Source organism: Salvelinus alpinus, chromosome 1, assembly GCF_045679555.1.
Source record: "Salvelinus alpinus chromosome 1, SLU_Salpinus.1, whole genome shotgun sequence".
In the NCBI taxonomy this organism is placed as follows: Eukaryota; Metazoa; Chordata; class Actinopteri; order Salmoniformes; family Salmonidae; genus Salvelinus; species Salvelinus alpinus.
In genome coordinates, this window is record NC_092086.1 from 75,736,865 (window position 1) to 75,762,764 (window position 25,900).

At 41.9% G+C, this 25,900-nt stretch overlaps 1 protein-coding gene across 8 annotated transcripts in view; it reads right to left on the minus strand.

Annotated features, from left to right (window-relative positions):
- The window catches only part of LOC139550702 (galactosylgalactosylxylosylprotein 3-beta-glucuronosyltransferase 1-like), a 47,003-nt gene extending 21,996 nt beyond the window's left edge, over positions 1-25,007 (minus strand). For 7 of the 8 annotated variants that reach the window (XM_071362067.1, XM_071361983.1, XM_071362387.1 and 4 more), the window contains exon 1: positions 24,713-24,979. The gene's annotated coding sequence lies outside the window, so the exon portion shown is untranslated. Of the gene's footprint in view, positions 1-24,712 lie in introns of all 8 variants that reach the window. The other variant, XM_071361902.1, reaches the window with a different exon arrangement.
- Positions 25,008-25,900: the final 893 nt, after the last annotated feature.

Consider the following 25,900-nt stretch of genomic DNA (forward strand, 5'->3'; position numbering starts at 1 on the left):
GAAAACGGCAGGTTTCTATGTTTTGAAGTAAAAAAGATAAAGGGCTTGATTAAATCTGTATCGCAGAAGTATCATTGAAATTTAAAGGCAATGTTCCCGCCTTCACCGAGACTGCAATCACGGTAAACGCTGCATATATCGGCTCAATCGGATATTACCTTTACATTCTTATCGGATCTTCTGCGTTACTTCCGAGATATGATTTGAATCCAGCCCAAAGTGTTTCCAATGACATAATGCAGTGACACTGATGACATAATCTGGTGTGCATCATGTGATTTTAAACAACTATGGGCAACTAAGGTTTGTAAAATGTGTTTCTATTTATCATTAGCCTCACTTCTAAGACCCCGTTGCATGTTTTGTGGTTGGCATATAAATTAAAATGGCGGTAGACAAAAAAACAGACTAAGAACAGAAAATATTGCTGTTTTCTACATTGTAGAGTAATAGTGAAGACATCAAAACTATGAAATAACACATGTGGAATCAATTTCTTTCCTTCTTAATGCATTTGAGCCAATCAGTTGTGTTGTGACAAGGTAGGGGTGGTATCACGTATAGACATGAAGGTCAGTCAATACGGAAAATTTCAAGAACTTTTCTTCAAGTGCAGTCACAAAAACCATCAAGCGCTATGATGAAACTGGCTCTCATGAGGACCGCCACAGAAAAGGAAGACCCAGAGTTACCTCTGCTGCAGAGGATAAGTTCATTAGAGTTACCAGCCTCAGAAATTGCAGCCCAAATACATGCTTCACAGAGTTCAAGTAACAGACACATCTCAACATCAACCGTTCAGAGGAGACTGTATGAATCAGGCCTTCATGGTCAAATTGCTGCAAAGAAACCACTATTGAAGGACACCAATAATAAGAAGAGACTTGCTTGGGCCAAGAAACATGAGCAATGGACATTAGAACGGTGGAAATCTGTCCTTTGGTCTGATGAGTCCAAATTTGAGATTTTTGTTTTCAACCGGCGTGTCTTTGTGAGACGCAGAGTACGTCAACGGATTATTTTCGCATGTGTGGTTCCCACGTGAAGCATGGAGGAGAAGGTGTGATGGTGCTTTGCTGGTGACACTGTCGTGATTTATTTAGAATTCAAGGCACATTTACCCAGCATGGCTACCACAGCATTCTGCAGCGATACACCATCCCATCTGGTTCACACTTAGTGGGACAACATTTTTTTTTCAACAGGACAATGACCTAACCTCCATGCTGTGTAAAGGCTATTTGACCAAGAAAATGTCATGGTTCCAACTGTCACCAGCTGGTGGCAGAGACCGTCCTAGAGACATTAACTACGCTCAGGTGTGTCCTATTTACTCATTATGATTTCCCTGTTAAAAAGAGATGTGTTTTCTGTTGTCCTTTGCAGAAGCTTGAATTTTTTCCCATGTGCATTTGTTTCCTGATTGAGTTTGAGACTTAGTGTTTGTTGTTTTTCTAGTGTACTGTGATCCTGCGGCTACCATTTCTCAGTAAAGTGTTTATGTTTATCCTGAACCACTGATTCCTCGTCTGGTCTCTTATCTGCACCTGGGTCCAACCTCACCATGTCACAGCAAGCTTCTGCCTAAACATGGACCCAGCAGAGATCAACCAGATCAAGAATGTTGTAACCCACCAAAGAGCACTGCTGGGATGGCAGCAAGAACACCTCTCCCAAATATCAGAGACCCTCCGGGCAGTTACCGACTCCCTCCAACCACAGCCCAACCTCAACCCAGGAGGAGCCAATGCCAAAGTCTCATCGCCCAGTGCTACAGGCGTCACCGAAGTTCCTCCAGGGAACCTGCACCGGGAACCCAAGATCCCAGAGGATGAGATCCCAGTCCCCGACCGGTATGATGGCCACCCGGGAGGATGCAAGAGGTTCCTCACTCAGTGTTCTCTGGTGTTCGAGCTACAGTCCTCCTTGTTCCACACCGATCAGTCCATGACTCTACTCTCGGACAAGGCCCTGGAGTGGGCAATGGCAGTGTGGGAACAGCAGCCACCATCCTGCAGCTCCAAATTAGCCTTCAAGTCGAGCTGCAACAAGTCTTCGACCACCCAGTCGGCTTACGAGAAGCGGCCAGCCAACTGTTCAACATCCGTCAAGGGGCCAGACCAGAAGTCGACTTCGCCATCGAGTTCCGCACCCTCGCCGCCGAGAGTGGGTGGAATACAGAGGCCCTGGTCACCGGCCATCTCCGTGCTACATGCCCAGAGCTGACAGGAAACGCCAGGGCTTGCCAGGACAAGGGGAGACCCTGACGAGCTGTGCAGTTACCCACTGTCACTACCCACAACCCTCCACTGGGACAACCGTCGGCACCAGATTTAAGCCTTCGTGGATTCTGGGGCCGCAAATAATTTCATTGATCAAGACTTCGCCAGAGAATTACAAATCCCATGCGTGAAATCTCCCATCCTGCTGCAGATTCAAGCCCTCAATGGACATCCCATTGGCTCCGGCCAGGTGGAATATCAGACCAAGCCCAATATACTGCAGGTTAGGGTGAATCACTCAGAGACTGATTTTTCTTTTGATCACAGCTCCCGAGAATCTCCTTATCCTAGGGTACACCTGGCTATCGCTACATAACCCACTACTTTCCTGGTCCACGGGACACCTACTAGACTGGGGTAAGAACTGCCAGACTGAATGTCGAAGACCCCCACCTAGAGCCTCACCGAGTCACCCTGTATCCATTGAAGACCAAGACTTCTCCACTCTCCCTCCCGGATATTTTGATTGGCCTTCAGTAAGAGGCAAGCCGCCACCCTCCCTTCTCATCCTCCATATGACTGCGCCATAGAACTCCTACCTAGGGCCGTCTTTACTCCCTCTCGATCCCTAAAGCTGCAGTCATGGACAATTACATCCGGGAGTCGCTGGAGGCAGGTTTCATTTGCACCTCAACATCTCCAGCTGGTGTGGTTTCTTCTTCGTGGGAAAGAAGAATGGTGGTATGCGTCCCTGCATTGACTACAGAGGGCTTAACAGGATCACGATTAAGAATCGCTACTCCCTATCCCTGATGTCAGTCGCCTTGGAGCTGGCCCAGGGGGCCCAATTCTTCACCATACTGGACCTCCGCAACGCTTACAATCTGGTGAGAATCAGGAAGGTAGATGAATGGAAAGCTACCTTTAACACCCCTAGTGGCCACTATGAGTATTTAGTCATGCCATTCAGATTATCGAACTCACCGGCAGCCTTCCAAGCATTGGTCAATGACACTCTTAGGAATATGTTGAATCAGTTTTACTTTGTTTACCTTGAGGACATCCTGATCTTCTCCAAGACCCTTCCGGAACACATCCTGCACGTCCGCCAAGTCCGGAGACGCCTCCCGCACAGTCAACTACACGTCAAGATTGAGAAGTGTGAGTTCCATGTATCCCAAGTCTCTTTCCTGGGCCACATTGTCTCTACAGCCGGCATCCAAATGGACACTGTTAAGGTTAGGGTGGTCACTGACTGTCACCATCCTGCCTCACTCAAATAAGTCCAGCAATTCCTTGGGTTTGCCCATTTTTACAGCCGTTTTGTACGCAACTTTGGTGCGGTGGCAGCGCCTCTCACGGCCCTAAACCACAAGTCCCAGACCCACAAGGCTGACAGCGCATTCATGGAGCTCAATGGACGTTTCACCTATGGACCCATCCTCGTTCATCCTGATCCAACTCGTCCCTTCGTGGTAGAGGTGGATGCCTCAGACACCGGAGCAGGGGCGGTCCTTTCACAGCGGAATGAGGGGGGACAAGAGAATACACCCATGTGCCTTTCTTTCCAAGCGAGTCTCGCCAGCGGAACACAACTACGATTTAGGCAACCGGAAGTCAAGTGGCAGTCAAGTGGGCCCTTGAGGGGTGGAGACATTGGTTGGAGGGGGCACCACATCCTTTCGTAATCTGGACGGACCATAAGAACTTGGTCTCCATTCAAGCAGCCAGGAGGTTGAACGCTCGCCAGGCTAGGTGGTCTTTGTTATTGAACAGGTTCAACTTCACTCTAGCCTATCGCCCCGGATCCAAGAATCAGAAATCAGATGCCCTGTCCCACCAACACGATGTCTCTAACAAGGAGAGGGCTCTGAGCCCATCATCACCAGCTCCCATATTGTGGCTCCCGTGTTATTGAGTATAGGGACCACGGTACGACAAGCCCAGACCCGTGAACCTAACCCCGGCGGGGGTCCCACTAACAGACTTTATGTTCCGCGATCACCCCGTTCTCGAGTGCTACCATGGGGACACTCCTCTAAATTAACTGGGCATTCAGGGGATAATCGGACACTGGAGTTCCCGAGGCATAAATTCTGGTGGCCCAACATGATTGAGGATGTGAGATCTTTTGCTGCAGCCTGTTTCACCTGTGCCCAAAGCACGACAGCGACCAGGGTTGCTCTAACCTCTTCCCATCCCCAGCCAGCCCTGGTCCCATCTGTCCATAGACTTTATCCCAGGGTTACCTCCATCCCAATAGTTACCACTTTTCTGGTGGTCGTTGATCGGTTCTCCAAGGCAGCCCATTTCATTGCCTTACCCAAGTTTCCCTCAGCGAAGGAGACTGCTGATCACATGATTACCCATGTCTTTCGACTACACGGAGTTCCCCAGGACATTGTCTCGGATCGTGTGCTCCAGTTTGTCGTATGGTATTGGAAAGCCTTCTGCTCCCTGTTGGGGGCGTCGGTGAGTTTCTCCTCTGGGTTCCACCCACAGTTGAATGGGCAAACGGAGCAGGCACACCAGAAGCTGGAGAAGTTCCGCTGTTTCGTTTCCACCCAGGTCAGCAACTGGAGCAAGTTCCTCATCTGGCCGGTGTATGCTCACAACACACTGCCAAACTCGTCCACTGGACTGTCACCATTTGGGTTCACCAAACTGAGGCCGAAGCAGGGGCGCCATCAGCCGCGGCGTTCATTCGTCGATGTCGCCGCACCTGGATCAGAGCACAATCCTCCTCACTTTGCTCATCTGCCCGACACCAACACCAGAAAAACCCGGCACCGAAGGCCTCTTCGGCTCCTTTGACCGGGTCAACGAGTGTGGCTGTCCACCCATGATCTTCCTTTTAAAGGTGGACTCGATGAAGTAAGCTCCATGCTACATAGGATCATTCAAGATCCTGAGTCACATCAACCCGGTCACCTATCGTCTCTAGCTTCCCAGGTCTATGAGGGTCTGTCAATCCTTCTATGTCTCCCGTCTCAAGCTGGTAAGGACAAGTCCCTTCTCTCCCCCCACACCTGCCCCTCTTCCCCCTCGACTTGTCGATGGTCACCCGGCCTACGCTGTCCGGCATTTGTTGGAAGCTCGTTGAGTCCGAAGCACCCTGAAGTACCTGGTGGACTGTAAGTGCTACGGCCCCGAGGAGCAGGCGTTGGTGCCTGCCTGGGACATCCAGGATCCGGGACTCGTTTAGGACTTCAACCAACAACGTGGTGGTCGCCCTGGCTCTGTGGCTGGAGCCGCTCCTAGAAGAGGGGGTACTGTAATGGTTCCATCTATCACCAGAGGGTGGCAGAGAACACCCTAGAGACATTAATGACACTCAGGCGTGTCCTATTTACTCATTATGATTCCCCTGTAAAAACAGGTGCGTTTTCTGTTGTCGTTTGCAGAAGCTTGAATTGTTTACCGTGTGCGTTTGTTTCTTGAGTGAGTTTGAGACTTATTTGTATTTATTTTTTACATTTTTTTATTTACTTTTTTAATTGAATATCCGAAACATACAATATACTTGCAGTGAAGCCGCTCAACAACTACATAATACCAGTCATCCAACAGACTCCCATTCAGAGCGACACACAGAAGCATCCAGGGTCAATGCCCTGCTCAAGGGCACGTTGACAGATCTCCCACCAGGCCAAAAAACGTGAACCCTAACCCTCCAAGATCCCCCCCCCCCCCCCCCCCCAGTTCCCCAATAGCAGTCCCTCAACCGTTCGAGACACCTCCCACAGCCCCACTCAAGAATAAAAATTTAAAATAAATTTAATTCCATTCCCCACGCCCAAGAACCCCCCAATGCACCAACAACCAAGAGAATGAACTAAAGAGAAAAAAGAAAGACACAAAACAGCAAACAACAATTCAAAAAAACAAACAAAAAAAATACAAAAACAAAGGATATCAACGACAACTAAAATCATAACAGCAATGCCAACTGTATATGTTTGTTGTGTGTTCTTGTATGCATTTATTTGAATGAGAGTGTGTGTATATGCATGTGTACAAACACCTGCATGGCATCAGCCTCAGGCAAAACGGCATTAGTTGTAAAAACACTGCCCCTCAGTGTCATTCAAACATACTTTTTATTATGTTTTATTTGTACTTAAAAAAAAAACTTTTATCTTTGACCATCATTCTATCTCCCGCACAGCAACTCCACTCCCACCTGTCTCCAATTCCACATCCCAACCCTCAGCTTCCCTCAGCCCATCCCATCTATCTCTGCTGGCCACCCTCTTCGGATTTCTACGTAACACATATCTTTCAACTATGCTGTGATGTTTAACGTAGAGTATTAGTAATTGACTGACCCGGTCTCTCCAGATCTCATAACAGTACTATTTCTAGGGTCAATTTTAATTCAATGCTATGCATTTTCAACCATTCCTAAACCTGAGACCAGAAACAGGCTACCTGAGGGCATTACCAAAATAAATGGTCTATTGATTCTGTATCCTCACAACAAAATCTGCAGAGCTTCCATGATTTTATGACCCAAATACTCAACATTTTGTTGGTGGCAAGAATTCTATACAATAATTTTAGCTGAAAAGCATGAAGTCTTGAATCTTGCGTTGTTTTATATATCAACTCATACACCCTGTACCATGGAATCGGTACATCAAAAATCTCTTCCCAACTATTTTGCAATCTGTATGGCACAGTTGTCAACATCCTGGTCCTCAAATGAAACCGGTATACTTTCCTATTCATGCTATTTATTCCTCTGCCAGTTCTGCTCCTTTATATTGGGCAGACAGACCAGTTCCCTACCTCCTCCCTCTGCCACCGCCTCCTACATTTTTGGGGTAATGCTGTAATCAATTGGTTGTACTCTTGGATTGAGCAGACCTTCCTGTACAATTCTGATGAAGGACATAACTTTACCATTCCAATATCATTTTCAAACATCTTTCCCATAAATACAGGTATTTTATCAACCAGTACATTTGAGTTCAGCCATAATATTTGTTCTATCTTTTCAGGGGGATGAAATTTAAATTGTTGCCAGCTCTGCAATGCTTGTTTGAAAAAGAGAGATACTTTGAAAAAAGTATAATTTTCAATTAATTGAAAATGAGACATGGCAATCTGCACAAAGGCAAAAAGGCCATTTTTAAACAATGGATGAGCTTTTTTTGTAATCTACTTGAGAACCGTTTAGGGTTCAAGTAAAACTTTTAAATAAGTGAAGCTTTTAGAGAGATGTTTAGTGCTTTTATATGTAATAATCTTAACCCACCCAATTCATATTCATTATATAGATAAGCATGCTTTATTTTGTCTGATTTAGCATCCCAGATAAAGCAAAATATATTTGCTCATATGATTTGAAAAATGTATCCTCAGGAGAAGGCAGCGCCATAAGTAAGTGAGTAAACTGAGATATGACTAAGGAGTTTATCAGAGCAATTTTTCCCATAAATAGACAGGTATTTACCTCTCCATGGTTACAGGATCTTGTCTATTTTTACAAGTGTTCTATTGAAATTCATTGTGAAGAGCTTATTTATATATTTAGTGATATGAATACCAAGTATGTCTACTTCACCATCAGCACATTTTATAGGTAAACTGCAGGGTAATCTAAAAGTTGAATTTTTTAAAGATCCAATACGTAATATTGTACACTAATCATAATTAGGTTTAATCCAGAGAGTACAGAAAAGTTATCTAGATCTTCAATAAGACATTGCAGGGATCTAGCTTGCGGACTTAATATAAAACTTGAGTCGTCGGCATACATGGACACCTTTGTTTTTAAGCATTGGATTTCGAATCTTCTAATGTTGTTATTTGATCTGATTTTAATAGCTAGCATTTCGATGGCCATAATGAATAGATATGGTGACAGTGGACACCCTTGTTTAACTCCTCTTGACAATTCAAAACTCTGAGAAGTAGCCGTTATTTGATATTTTACACCTGGGGTTGTTATACATTATTTTTACCCATTTTATAAGAGAATTATCGAAATTGAAAAAAATCCGGGCATTTATAAATAAAATCTATTCTTACTTTATCAAATGTATTTTCAAAATCCGCTATAAATACCAGGACTGGCTTCTTAGATGTTTCATGATGTTCTATTATTTCTAGTAGTTGTTGTATATTATCTCCAATGTATTGTCCATGTAAAAAACCTGTCTGATTAGGATTAACAATACCTGGTAAAACCCTTTTAATTCTGAGTGCTATGCATTTCGCTGCTATTTTTTGCATCACAACATTGAAGTGTAAGGGGCCTCCAGTTTTTTAGATAGACTGGGTCTTTATATTTGCCATCTGGGTCTTGTTTTAATAATAGAGAAATCAGACCTTCCTGCTGAGTACCTGACAGACTACCATTTCTATAGGAGTAGTCAAAACAATCTAACAATGGAGCTTTTAGTATATCAATAAAGGCTTGATATACCTCTACCGATATGCCATCAAGCCCTGGGGTTTTTCCAGACTGAAAGGATTTAATAGCCTCAAAGTTCTTCCTCTGTAATTTGGCCTTTGCACTGATCTTCCTGTACATTTGTTAATTTTCTATTTTTTTATATTATTTGGAAAGAATTCCTTACTGTAATCTTCATTCAGTGAGAGAGGATGAGATGGAAAAAATAACATCTGCCTAAAATAATTAGCTTCCTCTTTTAAAATATAATTTGGAGAATTATAGATGACTCTGTCTTCAGTAACGAGTTTCTGAAAATTATTTTTGTTAGCGTTCCTGTATTGGTGATTGAGGAAGAATTAGACGAGAAAGTAGTCAAGACGACTAGCTTGATTAAGTCTCCTCCATGTATATCTCACTAGGTGGATTTTTTTTAGTCTCCAAATATCCACTATTTCTAATGTGTCCATAATATTAGTGATTTCCTTAAGGGCATGGTGATGATAGTTTGTAGAGTGATTTTCTTTACGGTCCATTGAGGTACAATAACTGTGTTATAGTCTCCTACTATAATGATTTGATCATTTGTTGCCTGTAAGTTCAATAAAATGGTATAAATGTTTTCAAATAATTTTTTGATCATCCTGATTTGGACCATATAGATTAATGAGCCAAATCTCTTTTTCGTCCACTTTCATATTCAAAAAGATCCACCTTCCTTGCGAATCAATCCTGACTATTTCCACATTCAGATCAACATTTTTTATAATTAATATCATCACACCTTTTGAGTTCCTTTGTCAATGACAGAAAATTATTTCACCACCCCATTCCTTTTTCCACACAACTTCATATAAGGATGTAGAGTGAGTTTCCTGTAAACAGTGTATGTTATATTCCTTTTCTTTTAGCCATGTAAAGACTAATCTTTTTTTATAATCTGCTAAACCGTTACAATTATAACTGACTACACTTATTTCACCCCTTACCATAACTAGATGCTATTCTCAGTCTAAATTGACCATAGCTAGTGCTTGTAAAGTTACTGCCATCAGAGGTATTATGACGGTCAAAATTAGAGCTTTCAAATGTCTGATATTTAGAATTCAAGAAATAGGTTCTAGCAATATTTGTTTTATTCCCTTGCTTGTTTGCCTGTGAGCCAATGCCACAGATGTTAGAAAATTGAGACAAGATATTATGTGTGTAGTAAATCTGAGTAGGTTGATGTGTATGATATTGGATGTGATTTAGTGAGAGTGTGTATGATGTCTGTATAAGAGTAAGACTATAAAATGTGATGTCCAAATAAATAATAACTCCTCCAATTTGCATGGTTGAGTCTCTATGTGTGTAACACGTAGTGCGTATAGCCTTAATATTCATGATGATAATTGTAATCCATATCGTATCACCATCATAGTTGCATCATAATTACCTTTAACATCATTGAAAAACACATCCCAGCATTTCCATAGCAATTGACGTTTCACATGATCACGAAAGACACCTTGCATTACTCTAGAGACGGCTTCACTACAGTACAAATGTATTTCGTACAATATGTTATCATTCCCCAATGCCCTTATTCTGATATTTTCCCCTTGCTTGTTGTAAACATATATAAACTTGTAGACAAATACATAAAAAATAGACAAACAATAAACATATTAAGTTCATATTTATATAAAAAAATCTGAGTTTACATTGAGGCGTTAGATTCACTAGTTGCAAAAACATCAAGTGACTTTGCATAGCCACATTGTTTCAACAGAAATACTCATCATAAATGTAGATGATAATACAAGTTATACACATGGAATTATAGATATACCTCTCCTTAATGCAACCGCTGTGTCAGATTTCAAAAAAACTTTACGGAAAAATAAACCATGCAATAATCTGAGACGGAGCTCAGATGAATAGCCAAATTAGCCGCCATGTTGGACTCAACAGAAACCAGAAAATACATGATAAATGTTTCCTTACCTTTGATGAATTCATCAGAATGCAGTCCTGGGAATCCCAGGTCCACAATAAATGCTTGATTTGTTCGTTAATGTCCGTTATTTATGTCAAATTAGCTACTTTCGAATTGCTTACCAAACACCCTAACCAAAGTCTCAAAGCGCGACCACTATAACGTGACGAAATGTCCAAACGTTCCGTTACAGTCAGTAGAAACATGTCAAACGATGTACTGAATCAATCTTTAGAATGTTGTTAACCTGTTAGTGAATAGGGGGCGCTATTTTCACTTTGGGAAAAAATCGTGCCCAAATTAAACGGCCTCGTACTCTGTTCTAGATCATACAATATGCATATTATTATTACTGTTGGATAGAAAACACTCTGAAGTTTCTAAAACTGTTTGAATTATATCTGTGAGTAAAACAGAACTCATTTGGCAGCAAACTTCCAAATAGGAAGTGAAAATTCTGAAAATGGGGCTCTGTGTCAGGCCTTGCCTATTCAATTGCCTTTTATTTATGGATCTGTATGCACTTCATACGCCTTCCACTAGATGTCAACAGGCAGTAGAATGTTGAATGGGGTGTCTAGCTTGATGTGAGACCGAATGAGAGCTTTTGGAGTGACAGGTCCGCCCTATTGGCAGTATTTAGCCGCGCACCAGGGAACCCCACATTGTCTTCTGAAATGCGTTAGGTATACACGACGAAATGCTCCGTCTTGGAATTTATTGGATACATATGAGAAAAACATCATAAAGATGGATTTTCAACCGAGTTTGACCAGTTTATTCGACATTTATTGTGACTTTTGGAATTTTTCGTTCCATGCGCCAAGAGTTGATGGACATGTTCGCGCCACAATGCTAGCCAAGTTGCTAATTCGACAGAAGAAATTGACATTCTAAAACAAAACAACGATTTATTGTGGAAATAGGACTCCTTGCACTACATTCTGATGGAAGATCATCAAAGGTAAGAGAATATTTATGATGTTATTTCGTATTTTTGTGGTATATGTTGGCTCCAACATGGCGGAGAATTGCTGGGCGCTGTCTCACAATATTGCATGCTGTACTTTGTACTAAAGTTATTTTTTTTTATCTAACACATCTAACTCATCATAAACTTTGCTAAAAAATACATGTTGTACAGCAAATGAAAGATACACTGGTTCTTAATGCAACCGCTGTGTTAGATTAAAAAAAATAACTTTAGTAGGTTGCATTAAGAACCAGTGTATCTTTCATTTGCTGTACAACATGTATTTTTTAGCAAAGTTTATGATGAGTTTTTTGGTTAGATTACGTGACTGTCCAAAATATCTCCGGACAATTTGGTGCATTTTGGCGCCGTATTCACGATGTAAAACCACGATTTGTAGCTATAAATATGCACATTTTCGAACAAAACATAAATGTATTGTATAACATGATGTTATAAGACTGTCATCTGATGAAGTTGTTCAAAGGTTAGTGATGAATTTTATCTCTATTTATGGGTTTTGTGAAAGCTATGTTAGCGGTGAATAAATGGCGTTGTGTGTTTGGCTATTGTGGTGAGCTAACATAAATATATATTGTGTTTTCACTGTAAAACACTTAAAAAAATCGGAAATATTGGCTGAATTCACTAGATGTTTATCTTTCATTTGCTGTTTTGGACTTGTTAATGTGTGGAAGTGAAATATTTCTAAAAAATATTTTTGAATTTCGCGCGCTGCGCCCTTCGCAGCGGAATGTTGTGGGTGTTCCGCTAGCGGAACCCCGGGGCGAGTAAGGTTAACATACTGTACATCCCTGAGAGGACTGGCCACCCCTCATAGCCTGGTTCCTCTCTAGGTTTCTTCCTAGGTTCTGGCCTTTCTAGGGAGTTTTTCCTAGCCACCGTGCTTCTACACCTGCATTACTAGCTGTTTGGGGTTTTAGGCTGGGTGTCTGTACAGCACTTCGAGATATTAGCTGATGTACGAAGGGCTATATAAAATAAAATTGATTGATTGATTGATTGAATAACGTTCCAACCGGAGAATTAAATCGACTTCAATTGAGAGATGGAACGGAGCTGCCTCTCACGTGAACGCGCGTGTTGAATGCATGGTCACCTCATGGCAGTGATTACTCATTTCTGTCTCCTTCGACCCCCCTTCACATTAGAGTCATCAGACTTAGTTCTATTGACTGTTGACATCTAGTGGAAGCCGTAGGAAGTGAAAACCCATCCATATCTCTCTGTATTTTCCATGAGAGCTTGGTTGAAAATATGGCACCCCCAGAAAAAATCCAAACAGGAAGTGGAACTTCTCAGGTTTTTGCCTGCCATATGAGTTCTGTTAATCTCACAGACATAATTCAAACAGTTTTAGAAACTTTAGAGTGTTTTCTATCCAATACTAATAATAATATGCATATATTAGTAACTGGGACTGAGGAGCAGGCCGTTTACTCTGGGCACCTTTCATCCACGCTACACAATACTGCCCCTGCAGCCATAAGAAGTTAAATAAATAAGGCACTAATCTATGGATAACACATGACTGGGAATACAGATATGCATCATTTGGTCACAGATACAGTACCTTAAAAAAGGTAGGTATATGGATCACAAAACTAGTCAGTATCTGGTGCGACAACCATTTGCCTCATGCAGTGTGACACGTCCTTCGCAAAGAGTTGATCAGGCTGATGTTTGTGACCTGTTGAATGTTGTCCCACTCCTCTTCAATGGCTGTGGGAAGATTCTGGATATTGCTGTGAACTGGAAAACGCTGTCGTACACGTCAAACCAGATGATCCCAAACATGCTTAATGGATAACATGTCTGGTAAGTAAGCAGGCCATGTAAGAACTGGGATATTTTCAGCTTCCAGGAATTGTGTACAGATCCTTGCGACATGGGGCTGTGCATTATCATCCTGAAACATGAGGTGATGGCGGCGAATGAATGGCAATAAAGGGCCTCAGGATCAATTCAAATTGCAATTGATAAAATGCAATTGTGTTCATTGTCCGTAGCTCATGCCTGCCAATACCATAACCCCACCGCCACCATGGGGCACTGTGTTCACAACATTGACATCAGCAAACCACTTGCCCACACGATGCCCACACGATGCCATCTGCCTGGTACAGTTGAAACTGGATTCATCCATGAAGGGCACACTTCTCCAGCTTGCCAGTGGCCATTGAAGGTGAGCATTTGGCCACTGAAGTCGGTTACAACGCCAAACTGCTGTCAGGTCAAGACCCTGGTGAGGATGATGAGCATGCAGATGAGCTTCCCTGAGATGGATTCTGACAGTTGTGCAGAAATACTTAGGTTGTGAAAACACAGTTTTATGAGCTGTCCAGGAGGCTCGTCTCAAACCATCCCGCCTGTGCAGAAGCCAGATGTGGATGTCCTGGGTTGGCGTGGTAAGACGTGGTCTGCGGTTGTGAGGCCGGTTGGACGTACTGCCAAATTCTCTAAAACGACATTGGAAGCAGCTTATGGTAGAGAAATTAACATTCAAACATTCTCTGGCAACAACTCTGGTGGACTTTTCTGCAGTCAGCATGCCAATTGCACGCTCCCTCAACTTGAGACATCTGTGGCATTGTGTTGTGTGACAAAACTGCACATTTTAGAGTGGCCTTTTAGTGCCCCCCCCGCACAAGGTGCACCTGTGTAATTACCATGCTGTTTAATCAGCTTCTTGGTATTCCACACCGTCAGGTGGATGGATTATCTTGGCAAAGGAGAAATGCTCACTAATAGGAATGTACACAAATTTGTGCACAAAATTTGAGAGATATGCTTTTGTGCATTTAAGGTCATGAAAGATGGGAGCAACACTTCACATGCTGCGTTTACATTTTTGTTCAGTATGTATACAGACTGAGTATACCAAACATGTGGAACTCCTTCCCAATATTGAGTTGCACCCCCCCTCTCAGAGCATCCTCAATTCGTCGGGGCATGGACTCTACAAGGTGTCGAAAGCGTTCCAGAGTGATGCTGGCCCATGTTGACTCCATTGCTTCCCACAGTTGTGTCAATTTGTCTGCATATCCTTTGGGTGGTGGACCATTCTTGATACACATGGAAAACTGTTAAGTGTGAAAAACCCAGCAGCATTGCAGTTCTTGACACAAACCGGTGCGCCTGGCCCGGCACCTACTACAGTACCATACCCTGTTCAAAGGCACTTCAATATTTTTGTCTTGCCCATTCACCATCTGAATGGCACACATACACAATCCATGTCTCAATTGTCTCAAGGCAACAAAAAAAACTTCTTTAACCTGTCTCCTTCCCTTCATCTACACTGATTGAAGTGGATTTAACAAGTGACATTATTAAGGGATCAGAGCTTTCACCTGGATTCACCTGGTCAGTCTATGTCATGGAAGTAGTTCCTAATGTTTTGTACACCCAGTGTATGGTACACGCACATGCACGCATGTACGCACTCAAACACATGCCCCTGATTTTAGCATTCAGACACATTTCCAAAGCTAGCCACCGGTCATAATAAGGGTATTATTAAAAATAAGGATCTGTAAAGAAACTCTTATTCTTGAGCTTAAAAAGCCAGACAAGCAGAGAGCCATCCCAGTGTAGATACATTAAATGTTTATATTCATGATGTGAACTCAGCTTGTTTTACATGCAAAGCTTTTCTGAGGAGCAGAAGAATACCAAAGCACATCACACCATACAAATCCTCTCTCTGGGGAGATTGTGATGAATAAGAACCCCCCCAAGAAAAAACATATTTGATTTATCTGACAATAAACCAACTTAACCCAGACAATATTGGCGCTATTTAAATTAGTTTTTGCTGTTACTCCGTTGTTACCCTTACTATATTGATATTTATAAATGCTCACTGCACCTCCTGTGCACTCACTAGTGATTTCAATGTATAGTTATACTCTTTTCCGCTCTGTGGCACCTAGATATAGTAAATGTGCAGACTGAATCTGGTTGATATGTACTACAGATATTGCAATCAGACAACTCAATGATCTTCGTGCAAGTCCATTAAAACCTTTTCAAATGCTTGGCAGCTCCAGGACTTGGCAGCTCTGGAGTTTGTCCTCTGACTGCCATTGATTTGAGGGACTGGCAGCGAGTCTCACTGCGAGCTCCATGGTGACAGAGACATCACAAAGAGCCTCACACGCACGCGCTCACACACTATGAAGGAGCTGGACAGGGACCAAACCATTAACCACACTGGAGGAAGCAGGGATCCTTACTAATGGGCCCCACTGGGGTTGGCCTTGTTACATGTGGAAATGTCCCCAATTACTGTAACCAGGCCAGCCATAAACTCTGGTTGGATAGAGTGGTTCAGTCGGCGAAACGTTTGCATGTCTTTTAATCAAATGCTGAGAATGCACAAATACAGACCGGAGACTCATAAATCAGACACAATGTGCCATTCATTTATCGAGACCTAGAAAAGCAACACAAAAGAGTCTTCTTCTGTGGTGCTGCTTTATCTCCATGTAATCAATATGATTCACTCACATATAACTACTGATCCTTGAGAATGTACTTGATTAGTCTTTATAACTGGTCAATGCCAAAATCAAGATATCAACATGGTGAATGTTCTATACGGTGAACACCTTGACTGGGTAGTTGATAGAGGGCTGCTTTTCTCTTGTGAGACCTGAGAAGGTTTCTGTTCTGTATGTTATTCACACCAACCATGCTATACATATGATATAAAACTGAACTGGTTTATCTTGATAGAACCATTAGCATGTGTCCACCCTCATCACTTAACTTCTTGATTAAATAACTTATCTATGAAAACCTGACTATGTAAGAAAGAATTGAGCTTTGCTTTACCAGCACCTGAACCCCTGAAATCCAATTAAATCACACAGATTGATTATTTACCTTCAGAGGCATATCCCCACCACCTCTCCAAATGGAATGATGCCTCGATACATCAAATAAGATGGGATTTTCAAGATGGCGAAATGGATTAGCACATCTCCTCGTGTGTCTCTCATGAATACTAAGGTCATGAATGAATCAATTTCTTTGGATCCATCAAATGAATGCGGACACTTATCAAGGCGGACATATTGCCTCTGCTGTGAACTACCGGTCGTAATACTATGAATGAACTATATTGTCAATTTGATGGCTGGTTGGGGTATACAGTAGGACACATGGCAGAAAAATACATTAAACATGACTAAACTCATTACCATATCGTCACTGGAGGCATTCACTATAACCTTGAGTTCATGTTTATTATACAATATGGGTGGAATGTAGTCAGAGGAACCACAAAGTGTCATCTTGCTGATACATGTATCCTAATCATGAATGCATTCGTGTTTTACAGCTTAATGTCATCACACTGAGCCATCTCTAGTCTAGACTATTTGTTTACGTAGTCAATTTACACACAGCACTGACCCCACCAGAAATGCCACTAGAGGTCTTTTCACAGTCCCCAGGTCCAGAACAAATTCAAGGAATACAGAGCCATGAGTGCATGTGTAGCAGTGTGATGTTGTTCCCCTAGATTACGCACCAAATTGCACACAAGGACCAATTCAATTAGGCCAGGTCAAGAGGGGATGTTAATAATTTGATAATAATAATAATAATTCAGTGTATTTTTTTATTTAATTACAGCTGCATAGCTAATGTTTTTATTTGGTGTACAAACACTTTTTCATACCAATATTGTACATACAAGTGATTGTAAAAGTTTTGTATATTTTGGTTTGGCCCATCGCGGGTTATCTGTATTCCCATACCACTTTATCGTTCTCTTTTGCCTGACCCTCGGCTAGCAAGGTATGTTGTCCTTGGCTCCGAAACTGTTTAATATAAAACCGTCATAAGGTTATACAATGTACTGTTTTGCAACCATACGTTTGTTATAGTGTGGACAGTGTAGGAATTTATGTTAACAAGTTTCACAGAGCTCACTGACTGGGGTATCTGTTGTAACTTCTGAGTACTTGTGACAGTGGTTGAGTGAGTGTCCATGTGCTCGCGCAGGTGCCGGAGAGCTGTGACTGCACCAAGGGTAACGTGTGTGTTGTCTCTTCGTGTGCAGGTATGTCTTTTATTTTGTCAAAATTATGTTCTGTATAGTTTTACTTGTATATGCTGTTGTGCAGCGAGTGTGTGCACGCAGCACCTGTTAATTCCTTTTGGCGCTCTTTTGCCTGACCCTCGGCTAGCAAGGTGCCGGAGAGCTGTGACTGCACCAAGGGTAACGTGTGTGTTGTCTCTTCGTGTGCAGGGCAAATAAAAAGATTTCAACGAGCAGACCATCAGTTGTGGCAGCGTCCTAATTAAAAATACACAACGCAGAATGAACCACGCTACACATGGAACTCCCTTCCATCTTATATCGTGCAAGTGAACAGCTAACCTGGTTTATAAAAAACAAATAAAGCAACACCTCATGGAACAATGCTTCTCCCCCATGTTACCTACTTGTTGTGTGTATGTACAGACATGTACACTATATATACAAAAGTATGTGGACACACCTTCAAATTAGTGAATTCGGCTATTTCAGCCACACCCATTGCTGACAGGTATATAAAATTGAACACACAGCCATGAAATCTCCAAAGACAAACATTGGCAGTAGAATGGCTTTACTGAAGACCTCAGTGACTTTCAACGTGGCACCTTCATAGGATGCCACCTTTCCAACAAGTCAGTTTGCACAGAGCTCTGACCTCAACCTAATTCACCTTTGGGATGAATTGGAACACCGACTGCGTGCCAGGCCTAATCACCCAACATCAGTGCTGGATCTCACTAATGCTCTTGCGGCTGAATAGAAGCAAGTCTCCACAGCAAGGGACAGAAGAGCTTATAATCACCAATGTTTGTTTTTAGAGATAGTTTACCTACATCCTTGTGTTAACATGCTGTGGCAACTCAACACATGGCAGAGCACACCTTTCATATTAGGATGCTGAGTATTGCTATACAACACACCATTACTGGTGGCAACTATATAACCAATACGCTATTAGATTTGGATCTCTTGGAATTGTATTTTCCCGATGTGACCAGTTTCCCTAAAACAAATAGTTCTGCACTTTACAACATTGCTTTTTTAATGAGTCAGTCTAGGTAAATAATTTAATCAGTCTAGGTAAATCATTTGATCTAATGGCGTAGAGTAACCAAATACCCAATTGAATGTTCCGTTGTTTGATAGTCATTTTCTATAGAGCTTGCGGTTGCGTCACAAATCAGCTAGCAAAATGCATCAGGCGCCATGTTGGAAGACCAAAGTCAGCCTATTGGAAGTTATCCAATCGTTCACATGGCTGTCTGCCTTTTGCTACCACTGGAAACTTCGGAAGATTGCCCATTATTTCATTTTTTAAGGACCCAGAAAACGGAGGAATTTGGAGAACCTATTCAAGAAAGTAATTATATTTTGAAAATTATCAAAAACGATTATTAGCTAGCTAGCTTTCTACATAAACGTAGTGTGCAGGCTAACTCATGAGCTGCTATGTAATGTTCACTAGTTAACGTTAGCTAGCTATAAATTATTTAAAGTTATCTAAGTGAATTAAATATCACCAGCTTGCTAACTTCATGTTAGCTGGTTAGCTATCTTGATGTATTTATCTTTGTAACTCTAAATGCATTTGTAACTAGGTTGTTAGCTAACAGCCATGGAAGAGGGTGAAAGGATTAGCTAGCAGTTCCAGCTGTCAGAGAAGGGAGACTAGGCTACTCTGGATAGGGCAGGTACCTTTGTGGGAGGACATTATGAAAATATTCTCCAGTTCCATTCCCTAGCGAGAAACTGAGGACAGAGAGATATATAACGAGCAACATAATATTCAATACTGTCTATTTGAGTGTAATTATATGTTAGCACATTTTGTGAACAAAAATAGTTTAAAAAAGTCACAAAATGTATAAACCTATTAAAACTGGAGCAGGCCAACCCTGCTGAGTGTGCATGCTTCTGTATCAGCCCAGCATGAACACACCTGATTCAATGTATCAAACCTTATTAGTTAATAATCAAGTGTGCTATTGCTGGGCTGGAACAGAAGTCTGCTCCCCCATAGATCAGGGATCAGTGGAGCAAGGTATGGTATTGACTTTTTGTCCACCTATAATTATGCTTTAGTAAAAACAGCCTACATGTTGCTAAAATGTCTAACCTTTAGATATGAGTTAGCTTAGTTCTACACTTTGAAATTATATGAAAGTGTTGATTATATGTGTTAAGTATTTAAACTGAACAATTATTCAATATTAACTAGTGTCGATGTTGATTAATCACAGATTGCAATGTTACAATAAAGAGGGGAAGTGAATGTCTCTAATTTGTCTGTTTTTCATTGTATTCTCAGATTACCTTTTTGTTTAGTCATAAGTTCTCCAATTAGTTTTATTTGATTGTCACCATTCTTTATCAGCCACGTGACCCCATTTTGCAGCTGATGATAGCATGTAACGCCAATGCAGCCATAGGCCTACAGCAGTGGTTCCCAATTCCAGTCCTTGAGTAACCCCAACAGCACACATTTTTGTTTTAGCCCCAGACAAACATACAGTGCATTCTGGAAGTATTCAGTCTCCTTCACTTTTTCCATATGACCTTCAATGCTGCAGAAATGCTTTGTTACCCTTTCCCAGATCTGTGCCTCAACACAATCCTGTCTCAGCGCTCTACGGGCAATTCCTTCGACCTCAAAACTTTGATCTGACATACACTGTCAACTTTATATAGACAGGTGCGTGCCTTTCCAAATCATGTCCAATCAATTGAAGTTACCACAGGTGGACTCCAATCAAGTTGTAGAAACAACTCAAGGATGATCAATGGAAACAGGATGCACCTGACCTTAATTTTGATTCTCATAGCAAAGGGTACTTACATAAATAAGGTATTTATTATATATATTTTTTATACATTTGCCAAAATGTCTAAAAACCTGTTTTCGCTTTGTCATTATGGGGTATTGTGTGTAGATTGATGAGGGAAAAAAAGATTTCATACATTTTAGAATAAGGCTGTAACATAACAAAATGTTAAAAAGTCAAGGGTTCTGAATACTTCCAGAATGCACTGTACCTGATTCAACTAGGAGTGCCTGGTGATTAGTTGATAAGTTGAATCAGGTGTGTTTGTCCAGGACTAGAATAAAATGTACTGTTGGAGGTACTCGCGGACTGGTGTTGGGAACCACTGGCCTACAGTGTGATGGCATTAGCCTTATGGGCATTTGCAATGCAGCCCGTGCCATTGTGCATCTGAAGCAGTGAAGCTTAACATTGTCTACGCTAAATGTGTTTAAATTGTAAAATAAATAAAATAGTTGGTTTATAAGAAACACGTTCAAGCTGAACCTCGGCAAGACGGAGCTGCTCTTCCTCCCGGGGAAGGACTGCCCGTTCCATGATCTCGCCATCACGGTTGACAACTCCATTGTGTCCTCCTCCCAGAGTGCTAAGAACCTTGGTGTGATCCTGGACAACACCCTGTCGTTCTCAACCAACATCAAGGCGGTGACCCGTTCCTGTAGGTTCATGCTCTACAACATTCGCAGAGTACGACCCTGCCTCACACAGGAAGCGGCGCAGGTCCTAATCCAGGCACTTGTCATCTCCCGTCTGGATTACTGCAACTCGCTGTTGGCTGGGCTCCCTGCCTGTGCCATTAAACCCCTACAACTCATCCAGAACGCCGCAGCCCGTCTGGTGTTCAACCTTCCCAAGTTCTCTCACGTCACCCCGCTCCTCCGCTCTCTCCACTGGCTTCCAGTTGAAGCTCGCATCCGCTACAAGACCATGGTGCTTGCCTACGGAGCTGTGAGGGGAACGGCACCTCCGTACCTTCAGGCTCTGATCAGGCCCTACACCCAAACAAGGGCACTGCGTTTATCCACCTCTGGCCTGCTCGCCTCCCTACCTCTGAGGAAGTACAGTTCCCGCTCAGCCCAGTCAAAACTGTTCGCTGCTCTGGCACCCCAATGGTGGAACAAACTCCCTCACGACGCCAGGTCAGCGGAGTCAATCACCACCTTCCGGAGACACCTGAAACCCCACCTCTTTAAGGAATACCTAGGATAGGATAAAGTAATCCTTCTACCCCCCCCCTTAAAAGAGTTAGATGCACTATTGTAAAGTGGTTGTTCCACTGGATATCATAAGGTGAATGCACCAATTTGTAAGTCGCTCTGAATAAGAGCGTCTGCTAAATGACTTAAATGTAATGTAATGTATTCAATGGGGCTAGGTAAAGCAGAGAGAACAATACTTTTAATTTCACCCACACAACAATATAGTGTTTTATTAAAGTACAGAATGTTTACAATGTCATGAACAATAGTCTTTAACACTTTTCAAAATACATTTTATACATTCATATGATTTATAGGGGCACTTCTGTCTTGACGACAAGGTGAAGGTGCTCTCTACTCAAATGGCACAACAGAATCATTCAGATAGTCCAAAGTACAGCATACGACAACCATCTCGTATAACTGAGGGATGTCTCCTTTTATAGCTGGGAAAGGACGAAGTAGAAGCAGAAACTGTTGCTGCTGCAGCATTGCTCATCTTTACAGTGGGAATCCGGTCGACATGGGTGTCTTGATAGAGGTCAAGTGGTGAACCTACAGTACATAAACAAATGAAAAGCACTCCTGATGTTAGAATATCACTTCTTCAGGTAACCTATACCATCAGGGGACTTAAGTGTATGGTTGTGTTTAATTCATTCGGGTGTTTTAGTTTCATATAAAGATTACATCAATTGTTGGGCTGGAGCAACCAATAGTCAACAAGGCAGGTTGTCCTATGTCCAGTTTTTAATTAGAAAAAATGTGTTTATTATATATATATTTTTTTAAATTCAATTTGCATCTCCCCTTTTCATGGTCATGGCCAGAATGCATCCAGCTTTTGTCAAATTTACGTAATATTTTACATTCCGTAGCAGATTAGGAGAATTTCTGCAGCAGGTTAGGAAAATTTGGTAAGGAAAAGGGTTAGGGTTTGCTAAAAATGCATTTTTTGTAACTTTTGACCTTAATTTGACAAAAGCTGGATCCCTTTTAGCCAGGACCCCTTTTCGGCCAAGATTACATGGTTGCATTCAAAACAAGGTAATTTTTATTGATCTGTTGTCAGTGTCAGTAGAGTAGGTCTAGGCTACTATCGTACTAAAAAATATTCTGCTAATGTCTCCAGTCATATATAAAGTGTAGTAGAATTGCATGAAATATTTATTAAAGGCTACATTTCTCCTGTGCAAAGGAAAGAAACATCTCTGATATAGCCCATAAGCCTATGTCACTATGCGCTTATTAATAGCCTAAATTATTACTATCCAGTCTACTCATCACATTAGGAATAGTACGCTTACATTCGTCTGCAAATGTGTGTCACGCATGCTCCCGCCATTCCCCCCTGGCGCTCGAGGACGCCAGGCTCCCCAGCATTGCGCACTCCGCACCCCTGCATCAGCAATTATTGGACTCACCTGGACTCAATCACCTCTGTCATTACCTTCCCTATATCTGTCTGGTTCCCTGCTCTGTTCCCTGCTTCTGCATTAATGTTTATATGTCCTTGTATACCCGTGTGCTGACGCTGTTTCTGTCCTGTTACCTGTCTGTTCCTATTAAATGTATGACTCCCCGTACCTGCTTCTCTTCCCTGGCATCATTCTTTACAATGTGATGATAGAGGCATGCAATCCATTGTTATAAAGGTGTATTTTTATTGTGAAAAAATAACTTCCCCAAAACGTGAAACTCACGCGACACATGCTAATAGCTAGACTACAAGCTATCTAGCTAGCTAATTTTGGCAAATTTACTGTATACAGTGTTGTTGTTAACATCTGATTAGCATAACAGCTAAACTAAACTCGAAATTGATCAGACTTGACTTACCAGTAACGAAATAATCGTAGCAGACCCTGTACTGACAGCTGTCTGGGTTTAGGTCTTGATGGGCAAAAAGGTTTCTTAACTTTTCTGACAGTTCTTGAGTCTTATCTCATTGTTATCACCAATGGTCAGTGGCGATTGTAGCATGTAAATCTTGGTGGGGCAAAAAAAGAAAAAGTGGGATGCATGCCAGCAAAGCCACTACACAACACAACACTAAACAATACATTAATTGCACTATAACGGTGACAAACGGTGCCCACAAACTGATAGGGCCTATATAAAGCTGTCCCAACAGCAGTCCCAACACCTTACCACTGCTACACCTGGTTATCAGCGGAGCCTAGTCTGGCAGCGAAACAGTTAATTCAGCCTCATTTACTGCCATTTAAAAAACATAGCTGATATGGCTGACTTTCTTACACAAATGTGGTTTCTACTGACAATTAAGATGCACAAACTATGGCATAAGAGGACGACAAGGGGATAAGAGGCAATCCATAATTTCGATTAAGACATTAATGAGCAAGCGACGACGGACGTAGTCAATAACTATTTGTTCAGCACTTTTGAAATGTACAGCGGCAGAATTCAGAACATGGGCCGTTCTTACAGTCCTTTGCGCACACCAAGCCAGAACCGTAGGATAAAAAGGGGCATATAAGCAAACAATGAAAGCTCTTATATTTGATGATTACATTTCTCTTAAACAGGTTATAGGCTACATGTGCACCACCAAGTTAGAACAGTAAGTGAAATTAAGAGGTGAAAATAGACGAAATTATTAGGGTGAGGCACACCGTTTGGGTCTTCGCGTATCCAAAAAGATACACGTCAAATAACACTATTTGACATGTTAAATCAGCTTTTAATTTGACACTTCAAATAACACAATTCTATTATAGAATGTTGTGTGTGCTCAATTTGCACGTGCAAGCCAAGCGTCACCACTACTACAGTAGCACTGTCAAAGCTGTACAAAAGAAGTCTGCAAACAAGCACACACCAGACCACGAACAATGTGTTTACAATACAGTGTTAGTGAAAATAGACCAAATTATTAGGGTGAGGCACATGGGCTACTAACAGCTTACTACACAACATACACTTAGTATTACTTTCTAATCTACAGTATACATGTCTCCCTTGCATATTACATAATTTATGCAGCAGCATAAAGTTACAAGACATTTTTGGACTCACCTTGTGCTGTGCTCACTTAAACAGCAAGGTGGCACGGCGGTCCTTTGTGGGCAAATTTTTGTCAAAGTCTGGCATTCTCTATTTAGGGTGGAAACTCTGAAAAAAAAAACACAGCCACTCCATTGAATAGCAGGCTAGTGGTTGCTTTGCAATGCTTGCAGTTAGCCACTGATTACTTCCAAACCTCTCATTGTTGAATTTGCGATTTCCAACTTGTTGGAAGGGACCCATAAAGTCAGCTTCCTCCTCTTTCCCCAGTGAACTTCACAAAGTGATTTGCCCCGCTGAGGAGCTATGAGTCTGAGCAGGCTGATCTGGGTACCGCGAGGTATCCAATCCACGGGCAGCAGGGTCGTGTCCTCAGTGCCAGTCCCTGTGGAGACAGAAGAGGTCATCCTTCTGGAAGAATGCTGCTTCTCATTCCAAAAACAAAGGCTGGGATTGTTGAAAGCTGACAGAAAGGGTGGGGGTGGGGCACATGGTGGGACAATGGGATAAATCCTATAAAAATGTAAGAGCCCTCCAAATGGGATTTTTGCTTAGGGATGAGGTATTATAAAACTGTGATGCATAAGTGATACATAACATTCAGGTAATTTATCTGCAGTACAAGCAACAGTCACATGGGCAGTCAGACAGACAGTCATGACATTTCTTTTCATTCGCTTTCATTTCATGACGAGCTTTATGAAAGGGCCACATTCTGAGCGGACATCCTTAAGCCCCCGAATTGCCACCTATTTGACATGGTAAAAATAAACCTCTAATATAAGAAGTTGCCCAGATTGTAAAAAAAAAAAAATGGCTATATGAGAGGCAGTACAGTGAGACATTTCTATATTGGATTGAGATTGGATTGAGGAACATGTTGATAGTGGTAGTCAAGCAGGAAATTAGCTAAATACTTTTGGCAGGGGGATTAGAATGCAGTTGTTTCTCTGAGGAGTGCATGCAGCAGGTGTTTTGGAAGAGGAGGAAGTGTCTGCGAACTCCCTGCCCTGTGAAAGAGCAGTCGAGATCAAAGCTACTGTATTACAGAGTGAATCAAAGGCTGAATCAGCGTCTGAAATGGCAATGTGAAATTAAAGAGCACCCAGAATATTGTATTAAATGGTGTATACACTGGACTCAATGACCTCTTCAGAAAATAAAGCATTTGTTCAAATTCTTCAAAATTTGTCTCAAAAA